The following is a 10,382-nucleotide window of genomic DNA, read 5'->3' as shown; positions in this document are numbered from 1 at the left end:
CTGCCGTAAGTTTTTCTTGCTTTCTGTAAGCTTTTTAAGATTCTCCGCGGTCTTAAAGAACTCCTCTCACTCCTCTGTCTTCCGCTCAAATGAATTTCGCGCCTAAGGGGAATGGGCGGGGACTGATTCCGGAGGTGGGCGGTTGTTTCCAGCAAGCAACCTTCTGGTGTGCATTAGCGCCACCTACTGAAATGGAGTGTGGACCAAGATGGATCCCTACTCTATATTCTTTTATTTAACCCAATGTGTTTTAAATACGTGTATAATGCTTTATATCCTATGTGTTGTGAATTCCATCCTACTATATCTTCCAAGGAACCCAAAGAAATGTTACCACACCTCCCGCTTTATTTATTCTGTAGATTGCCTGAACTATTTCATAAACTAAATCTTGTCTTGTTTCTGATGCTATGTTTTTTTTTTATGCTCATCAATGCACTGCTGGAGTCCGAGCACACAACTACTTTCCTTGCTTTGTTTTCCTCTATCCAGTTAACTGCCTTATAAATTGCTACCAATTCCCCCGTAAAAACAGATAGTTTATCACTGATTATTTTATTTAATACTATGTTTCCTTGTGGGATAACTGCTGCAGCTTCTACCTTACTTTTTATAGTTTTTGATGCATCCGTATATATATCATATCTCAATCTATTTTTCTATCTGGTAACTATTTAAATTTCTATTCTTTAGTTATTGCGTGTTTTCTTTTGGGTTATCAAACATCCACGGTGGTATTGCAGGAATTGGTACTGTAGGACTAACTTTAATATTGTCAATTTTAACTTTATTACATATGTCTCCTATAATCCACCCAAAACTATTATTTTTTTTCTCTTTTTCTTGGCAGTTTGGTAGCACTGGACAAGTGGGATATCCTTGCTTGGATCCTTTTAAAGTTGCCCGATAAACTGCTGAAAGTTGATCTCTCCTCTTGTACAAAGGTTTTTCGTTCATTTTTACTTGTAATACTGCCACTAGGGTTGATGTAGTAGCTCCACAACATAACCTTAAAGCCTGTGACTGGATCCAGTCTATTTTCCCAAGTCATGTTTTTGAAGCAGATTGGTAAATAATGCATCCGTAATCAATAACAGATGGAATTAAAGTGATATATATACATATATTGTTTTCAACGTCAACCTATCAGCCCCCCAATCATTACCCCTCAAAGCCCTCATTATATTTAACACCTTTTTACTTTTCCCCCTATTTTTAATTTTCCTGAAGGGACACTCCTGAACGAATAAATAAAGTACTATCTGATCTAATCTAATCAAATCTATTTTGCTGATGTGGGTTGACTAGTTCATATTTTTATCAAACCATATTCCTAAATATTTAAATACTTGTACCTCTTCTATATTTTCACCGTAGAGTTTTTATTTGGAGCTTGTTTTGTACTTTTCTCTTTGTAAAATGTATGACTTTTGTCTTTCCAACAGAGAATCTTAAACCCCAAGCCGTTCCCCAGTCTTGAACATTATTTACCACTTTGTTAGTTTTTTGATTATTTATTTTAACTCTAAATAATATACTAGTCTTTCATTAATCTTTTTTTTTTCATTACTTTCCCCAAATTTGAGGTCAATGCTATCGGCCTATAATTTCCTGCCTCTTCCGGGTCTTACCCTGACTTGCATATTGGAATTATTACCGCTAATTTTCCCCTCTGCCGGTCATTCTCCTTCTTCATATAACCTGTCATATCATTTCAAGACCACTTCTTTGACGATGCTACCTAAGTTTTTGATCATTTGATAACCCACTAGGTCTTTCCCCGGTGACGTATTTTTAACCTAATTTCAAAATTCGAACCATTTCATTCAAAGAAAATGTCATATCCATAGTGTTGGTAAAGCTATTATCGTTGTCTTCCATCATTTCCCCAATATTTAAACTCATCGTTTCTTCTCTCTTTTGTTTTTCTACATTTCTCAAATTATCATTACTGTGCACTTTAACAAATGTTTTTGCTAAAGGTTCTGCTGTTTCTTTACCCGTGACTACATCTTCTTTAATAAATGTGGCACATCATCCTCTTTACCCATCATTCCTATCTTTACGAATCGTTATATATCCTTTTATTATAAAGTTTAATTTTGGCTTCAGCCATGTTTCTTGAATACAAATTATATGTGGATTAGTTTTCATATTTTTAATATATCCTTTTAATTCATGTTCGGTTGCTATCAAACTTCTGGCATTCCACCGGACAATTAACAGGGTGTTGGAATGTGGTAACATGACTCCGTCACGTCTACTCTCTGTAGTACAGCTTGCACCCGGCCCCAAGATAGTTCTTTCAACAACTTTGCTGCTGCTTTGACAATTATTTTGATCTTCTCAGTCTTATTTCTAGCCTGTACTGTACAGTTTATTACGTAAGCCAGGAATACAACTAGTTTGTCCGTGGAAATTCCTGTATTTGTTGCCTCTTGTTTTTTTTTTTCTTGAACTATTCACACTTCTTTTCTTTTCTACACTTTCTTGATTTCTCACTATAAATGCCTCTGCGTATGTAATATTTCTTTCAACTTTGATTTGTTGTACTTCTGTTGCCTGTTTCATGATGTATGGCTTTTGATTATTTCTTTTTTCAATCTACAATTCCAATAAATAACACGTATTTCCAGATTACTTATAACTTTTTCAAAATAAAATGTAATTCCTGAATAAGATAATTGTATCGAATCCAATGGATTGTCTGGTCCTAAAACCTCTTTGTAATGTTTGTTTGATTCCTCAAAAATACGACACAGTCTAATTTGAAAAACATATGTGCCTCGTCGGCTGTAGTAAAAAAAACAACAACCCATGCCTCCTCGGTCTAACCTCTCCCAGCCCCTTTTCTGCCGTGTCAAAGATGGATCAGAGACCACCTTTGCCCCTAACCCCCACTTCTTCTCCACTACCAAGAGAACAGTAATTAATCCGAGCTGAGTTTTTTAAAATATTCCAACATGACTTTTTACTTTCATTTTGTATCAAAGCTGAGTTGTGCTCTCTGGTTTATTTTGCAAATGAACATGATCATGTACAAGACTCGCCTACCCACAATGCACTGCAGCCCAACGCTCCTGGTCGGATGTTTGTATCGGGGTTCATGGAGAGATGCGGTAAAGAGTGGTAGCCAAGACACACGGTCACACACGGTCACACTCGGCAATTATTTTGACCTGGGGAACAGATATAAAGGAAAAAATGGGGCCGGGATATCAGATTTTCAGGTACAAAAAACTTCACAATGACACAAAATAAACACAACAGTTAAACCTCACACTAAAAGCAAGACATTTACTTGTACGTTCAAAAGACAGAATAGAACAAGACAAGACATGCAATGCCATCTACAAAATGTTATGTAAATGTTAGTCATTACGCATGTGGCTATGGTTTTGATGTATTTGTTACAGACATGTTTACGTCAAGTAACATCACATGGTTTCATTTGCACCTTTCAACAAATCTGAAAAGGAATATTAAGAAGTAAAACTTATATTTAATCCTACCTCTTCTCCGAGCACACAGTGACTGTACATACGGGTCGAAAAATGTTTGTGGAGTTTTAAGGCAAATACAACTTCTTAAAGTACAAACGTATTTACAATCAATATTAAATGTTCCTTTCCCCCCAAAAAACAAGACACACAAAACGAAAAAGAAAGAAAAATAATAAATCAATCAATAAAATGCATCAGTCAAATAGTACAGGCAACTTCGTTAACATGGAGCCACAGACAATTTCATTCAAAAAGTCCCAATTGCTAACATAAAGATACAACAACAAATAAAAGCAAAGAAGGCCTAGTGGTTAATTACACCAACAGACAAAGTATTAAAAATGTCGGTCCAATAACTGCACAAGGGTGGGCAGAGCCAAAACATGTGTAGCAAGTAAGCTGGAGACTGTTGACACTGAAATAAGGCTATATGTGGCACAGATACAAGATTTATAAACTCTACTTAAAGCCCCACTTAAGAACTTTCAGTTTTGGTTTATATTGGCCGCACCAGTGAACCAAAGCGATGGCGTTTTCCCAAAAGGAAAACCACATTTACCATGAGGACTAGCGCATATAGCGTCAAACTGACACGATAATGCCACAATGATTCTGTATTACTGAACTTTCCACAGTAGGAACCTACATCCATTTTCTACCGCTTATTCCCTTTTGGGGATGTGGGGGGCGCTGGCGCCTATCTCAGCTACAATCGGGCGGAAGGAGGTGTACACCCTGGACAAGTCGCCACCTCATTGCAGGGTCAACATAGATAGACAGACAACATTCACACCAACCTACATATTTTACTCAAACCTTATATTTGCAGTTTGAAGTCACTGCATTGTTTTTTCCTTGTACAGTTCTTTTGAGTTTGTTGCATGGTTGGTCAGTGTGGAACTGCGATGTATCGCGCTGGTGGGTATTTATTGCTACCACACAAATTTCCAGTAGCTAAAATTAGCATTATTATTCTGATTTGAGCATTGAAAGTCACTTACTAGCATTGGTCTAAAATCTCACGTCTTTGACCTCACACAAGCTAGTGAAAGTCGTGCCATTGTTGATCCTTGATTGTCCCTCCCTTTTTCTTTTTTTTTGTCTCCTCAGAAAAAAATTTGGTAACTTTGTTTGTTTTATAACTTGTGCCAGGATAGCAGTAATTGCACAAAGGCATTCTTCTTCTTTAAGTTTTCTGACAGCACGTAGGCGTTCGCATCAACTTTCGTCTTTTTAACAAATGGGTAAAGGGGGATGATGTATGCCGTATAACTAATTGGCACATTTAATATTTAATAATAATGAATATTGTAAAATTCTACAATTTTGTTATTTAAAGGGGAAAACCCGATACAAAAGATACATAACAGTTGTTTACTGGCTAAAAATAAAATTATCCTGAAAAAAAATCACATTCATTTTTAGATTTAATCATACTGTACAATATCCTTAAAACATGTCATTGTGAAATAATTGATAATATTGTACATTGTACATTTTACTCCTCGTTTCATATTCAAAGTGAAAACATTTAAATGATCAGTTTGCCATTTAAAGTGAGATCCGTACAATTAGGTCAGGGCTTCTCAAACTTTTTTTTTCTGTCATCCCCACTTTAGACTAAGGAGTTAGTTTTCAAGGCCCACCTACCCCCATCGCCCCAACAAAACGCTAATGCCAAGCTCAACATTTTCAAATTTATTGAACATCATGTGTGGTCTCGAGGTGTCTCTTTAATTTGTTGGGTCTCATGCTGTCTGCTGCTAGCGGTTTTAGACACAGAACACACAGGGGTCTCTCCTCTGCCCCCACCACCGCTGCCGTGAATCCAAGAGAAAGACACCCTTCGCCATATTTTCTTTTAGGTTGACTTTTTGGTTGATTAGACCCGTCATATTTTTGTTTCTCTGCAGACCTTTGAGGTGCGAGTTGCAAATTTATCCATTTTGTGTGATTGTGGTCCGCACATTAGCCTGCTACCCATCCGCGCGAATGTTTGTTCCTCTTAGCCCCGCCTGCAAAAGTTACTGTTGCTATATCTGTCAAACTTTCGCTCCTACCGAGAAATTTAAAGCCTACAGGAAAAATAAGTAATTTACATTTATTTATACGGCGGATTTCACAAACAGAATCACAAAGTGATTTACAGTGTGTATAGAAAATGAAAGCATGGTAAAAAAAAAAAAAAAAAAAAAATTTAAGTGAAATTTCCTCCCGTTCCTCGCGCCCCACCTGTCATGTCTCTATTCCCCACACTTTGAGAAATGCTGAATTAGGTCAACATTTTTCGACCCGTATGTACAGTCACCGTGTGCTCGGAGAAGAGGTAGGATTAAATATAAGTTTTACTTCTTAATATTCCTTTTCAGATTTGTTGAAAGGTGCAAATGGAACCATGTGATGTTACTTGACGTAAACATGTCTGTAACAAATACATTAAAACCATAGCCACATGCGTAATGACTAACATTTACATAACATTTTGTAGATGGCATTGCATGTCTTGTCTTGTTCTATTCTGTCTTTTGAACGTACAAGTAAATGTCTTGTTTTTAGTGTGAGGTTTAACTGTTGTGTTTATTTTGTGTCATTGTGAAGTTTTTTGTACCTGAAAATCAGATATCCCGGCCCCCCAGACACATTTTTTCCTCTAAATCTGCTCCCCAGGTCAAAATAATTGCCGAGTGTGACCGTGTGTGACCGTGTGTGACCGTGTGTCTTGGCTACCACTCTTTACCGCATCTCTCCATGAACCCCGATACAAACATCCGACCAGGAGCGTTGGGCTGCAGTGCATTGTGGGTAGGTGAGTCTTGTACATGATCATGTTCATTTGCAAAATAAACCAGAGAGCACAACTCAGCTTTGATACAAAATGAAAGTAAAAAGTCATGTTGGAATATTTTAAAAAACTCAGCTCGGATTAATTACTGTTCTCTTGGTAGTGAAGAAGAAGTGGGGGTTAGGGGCAAGGGTGGTCTTTGATCCATCTTTGACACGGCAGAAAAGGGGCTGGGAGAGGTTAGACCGAGGAGGCATGGGTTTTTTTTTTTTTTACTACAGCCGACGAGGCACATATGTTTTTCAAATTAGACTGTGTCGTATTTTGGGGGAATCAAACAAACATTACAAAGAGGTTTTAGGACCAGACAATCCATTGGATTCGATACAATTATCTTATTCAGGAATTACATTTTTTTTTTAAAAGTTATCAGTAATCTGGAAATACGTGTTATTTATTGGAATTGTAGATTGAAAAAAGAAATAATCAAAAGCCATACATCATGAAACAGGCAGCAAAAGTACAACAAATCAAAGTTGAAATAAATATTACATACGCAGAGGCACTTAAAGTGAGAAATCAAGAAAGTGTAGAAAAGAACAGAAGTGTGAATAGTTCAAGAAATAAAAAAAACAAGAGGCAACAAATACAGGAATTTCCACGGACAAACTAATAGATTGAGATTTGATATATACGGATGCATCAAAAACTATAAAAAAAATTAAAGGTAAGAGCTGCAGCAGTTATCACACAAGGAAACATAGTATTAAATAAAATAATCAGTGATAAACTATCTGTTTTTACGGGGGAATTGGTAGCAATTTATATGGCAGTTAACTGGATAGAGGAAAACAAAGCAAGGAAAGTAGTTGTGTGATCGGACTCCAGCAGTGCATTGATGAGCATAAAAAAACATAGCATCAGAAACAAGACAAGATTTAGTTTATGAAATAGTTCAGGCAATCTATAGAATAAATAAAGCGGGAGGTGTGGTAACATGTCTTTGGGTTCCTTGGAAGATATAGTAGGATGGAATTCACAACACATAGGATACAAAGCATTATACACGTATTTAAAAAACATTGGGTTAAATAAAAGAATATAGAGTAGGGATCCATCTTGTTCCACACTCCATTTCAGTAGGTGACGCTAATGCACACCAGAAGGTTGCTTGCCGGAAACAACCGCCCACCTCCGGAATCAGTCCCCGCCCATTCCCCTTAGGCGCGAAATTCATTTGAGCGGAAGACAGAGGAGTGAGAGGAGTTCTTTAAAACCGCGGAGAATCTTAAAAAGCTTACAGAAAGCAAGAAAAACTTACGGCGGGGGCATGTCGGACATTCGCCGTTGTTTTCGATGATATTGTCCCGGACCAAGGTTTCGATGTCTGGGTTCTTTGGCGCAATCAAGCCTTCTCCTCTGCCTGGAATGGCCGACTCTCTTCGACGCCCGTTGACGGACCCGCCAGCGTTAACGGGGACCAGCGAGCCGGAGATAAAAATGGAAAATCTGTAAGTAAATATATGTATATATGTATTGTATACCGCATGCTTTTTTTCTTGTAAAATGAGAATCATTTGACTCACCAGACTGCGATTGTGTTAAAACGATCACGTTAGGATCTTACGGCAATTCCTCTATGAAACAAAATAATGAATACACATAATATTAAATAATTCGTAGGTTTAAACACACCTTGATAATCTTCTTCCAACTTTGTAAGATCGTTTAAACAAAGTGCTTCGTCTTTCACTTCGTCGTCATCGACTGGTAAAAAAAAAAAAAAGTATTACAACGTCGTACACGTGCAATGCTTTTAACGTTTAAATGCTTAAAAGGAGTTAAACCATTGTCTAATAACGTGGTAAAGCAGAGGTAATGGTGTGTGTGTGTGTGTGTGTGCGTGTGTGTGCGTTTGTGCGTGCGTGTGTGCGTGTCCACATCTTCCCACGTAACATTCCCAGACATCAATACATCGAAGCAGGGTCAAACATATGGTTAACCTTAACCTAATTAGTTCTTCCCAATCGTTTAAATATGTTTTCGTGAGGTCTGGAAGTTGTTTCAAACGATCGTAAACATTTATACTGTCAAATGGCTGGTCAGATGCTGATCAGATGACATTCTCAAGCTTCCTTAAAACCTGACCTCAACCTGAACCCTCCTTTGTTCCCTCTTAAACAATCCCTCTCCAGGTCTTAAACCCACCCTCTTCCTGGTTAAATCACTCCCTCTTCAGCTCTTAAACCCACCCCCTTCGGGTCTTAAACCCACCCTCTTCCTGGTTAAACTCCACCCTTTTCCTGGTTAAATCACTCCCTCTTCAGGTCTTAAACCCACCCTCTTCCTGGTTAAAACTCCACCCCCTTCCTGGTTAAATAACCCCCTCTTCAGGTCTTAACTCCACCCTCTTCCTGGTTAAACTCCACCCTCTTCCTGGTTAAACCACTCCCACTTCAGGTCTTAACTCCACCCTCTTCCTGGTTAAAACTCCACCCTCTTCCTGGTTAAAACTCTGCCCTCTTCCTGGTTAACCCACTCCCACCTCAGGTCTTAACTCCACCCTCGTCCGGGGTAAGCCACAGCCACTTGACCTTTGACCCTTGAACTTGACCTTTGAACTTGACCCCTCATAAATCATTGATTTATGACCCCCCATAAATAATTTTTTGACAGAAGGTGTCCCCTTAAATTATCTCTGATGTTTGCTTGTCCCCTGGAAAACACCATGTTATGCAGTCCTTGTTAGTATAGTGGACAGTATCTCTGCCTGTCACGCGGGAGACCAGGGTTCAATTCCCTGACGGGGAGATGGTTCAGGTACCTCTAATTTTCTTCAATTACATTCTTGTTGAAATTTGAGAAGTGACCAAAGTATCATTCTCCGATTTTTGTGATGTGTGGACTCGGCGTTGCTGCACAGCCCTATAGAAATCAAACACAGTATTTTACTAATGTTTGTTCCACCCTTCTAAATTAGGACGCAAAAGGAAGTCTTCAAAAAGGGAAAATCGTTTGTCAGAGTCAATGCGTCAAATAAAAGGTTAGGTATGCAGGAGCTGACGACCTCGACATAGCATTAGAAAAATCAACCTTGGTAGAATTAGAAAAGTCCTTAGGCGAAGCCCTGTATGGTCTTATTTACTACAACACGTCTAACCACCGATGAGCAAACACTGACAACAGTTTAATTACACATATACACATACACCAATGGTTAGCCTAAAGTCAGATGGTACGGAAAACAGCTTGAATACAACCACAGAAAGTCTATGTTGGTCACCTTCAAATATCATATTGAGAAAGTTAAAGCTAAGGTTGGATTTGGAAACAGCATCCTAAAAAACTGTACAATACCAGCCGGGGAACCTATTCTGCCACTATCCGAGCAACTGAACTCGCCTTATGAATCAAAACAGCCAAAAGTGCCTCATGTCATGTTGCAATCACGTTGAGTCATCTTGCCGAAATCAATCCTGGCCTAAACACTGCCTGCGAGGCTCTAACTGGGTGTTTGAAATCAATTAGAACCTACAATCTCTATCTGCTGTTAGGCATTGATCCTCCGTATTATCTGACGTCAGAGTAAAAGTTCAAACAAGAAACTGACCCTCGTCTCGCTCTGTTTGACCGAGAACCTGCAACGAAGAGATTAAAATCAAGGCAAATTTCCTCCATCCTGGACAAGCCCTGACTGACAGCCATCACCGCAACAGGTTGGCCCTCTGCTAAAGCCGCAGGGAAAATGCCTCACACAACTAAACAAATCTCTTCTGCCCGGCTCCAAAGAAGTGTGGCGTTTTCGTCCTGCCTAAATCGCCCAAGATCTGAGAAACGGAACGTTGCAAGGTATCCGTGAACAAATGAGGCTATGAGGATGTTCCACAGCATGTTAGTGTGGAGGAGTGCAGATGATGTGTCATTTGTTAGTCTGCTCTCTCCTGCCTGTGCAATTCAACCAACAAGATCTGGATGCCGTCAGTGACTCGGCTCGGGTGTGGGGTGAACTGGAAAGGTGTCGTGCCATGGAACTCGAAGAGAACAAGAAAGAGGAAAGCTGGGAATCTCAGGCACCTTTTTTTGGCCAAATTGGAGCA

Source organism: Nerophis ophidion, linkage group LG02 (assembly GCF_033978795.1).
Source record: "Nerophis ophidion isolate RoL-2023_Sa linkage group LG02, RoL_Noph_v1.0, whole genome shotgun sequence".
Taxonomy (NCBI): domain Eukaryota; kingdom Metazoa; phylum Chordata; class Actinopteri; order Syngnathiformes; family Syngnathidae; genus Nerophis; species Nerophis ophidion.
Note: the sequence above shows the minus strand (reverse complement) of the source record.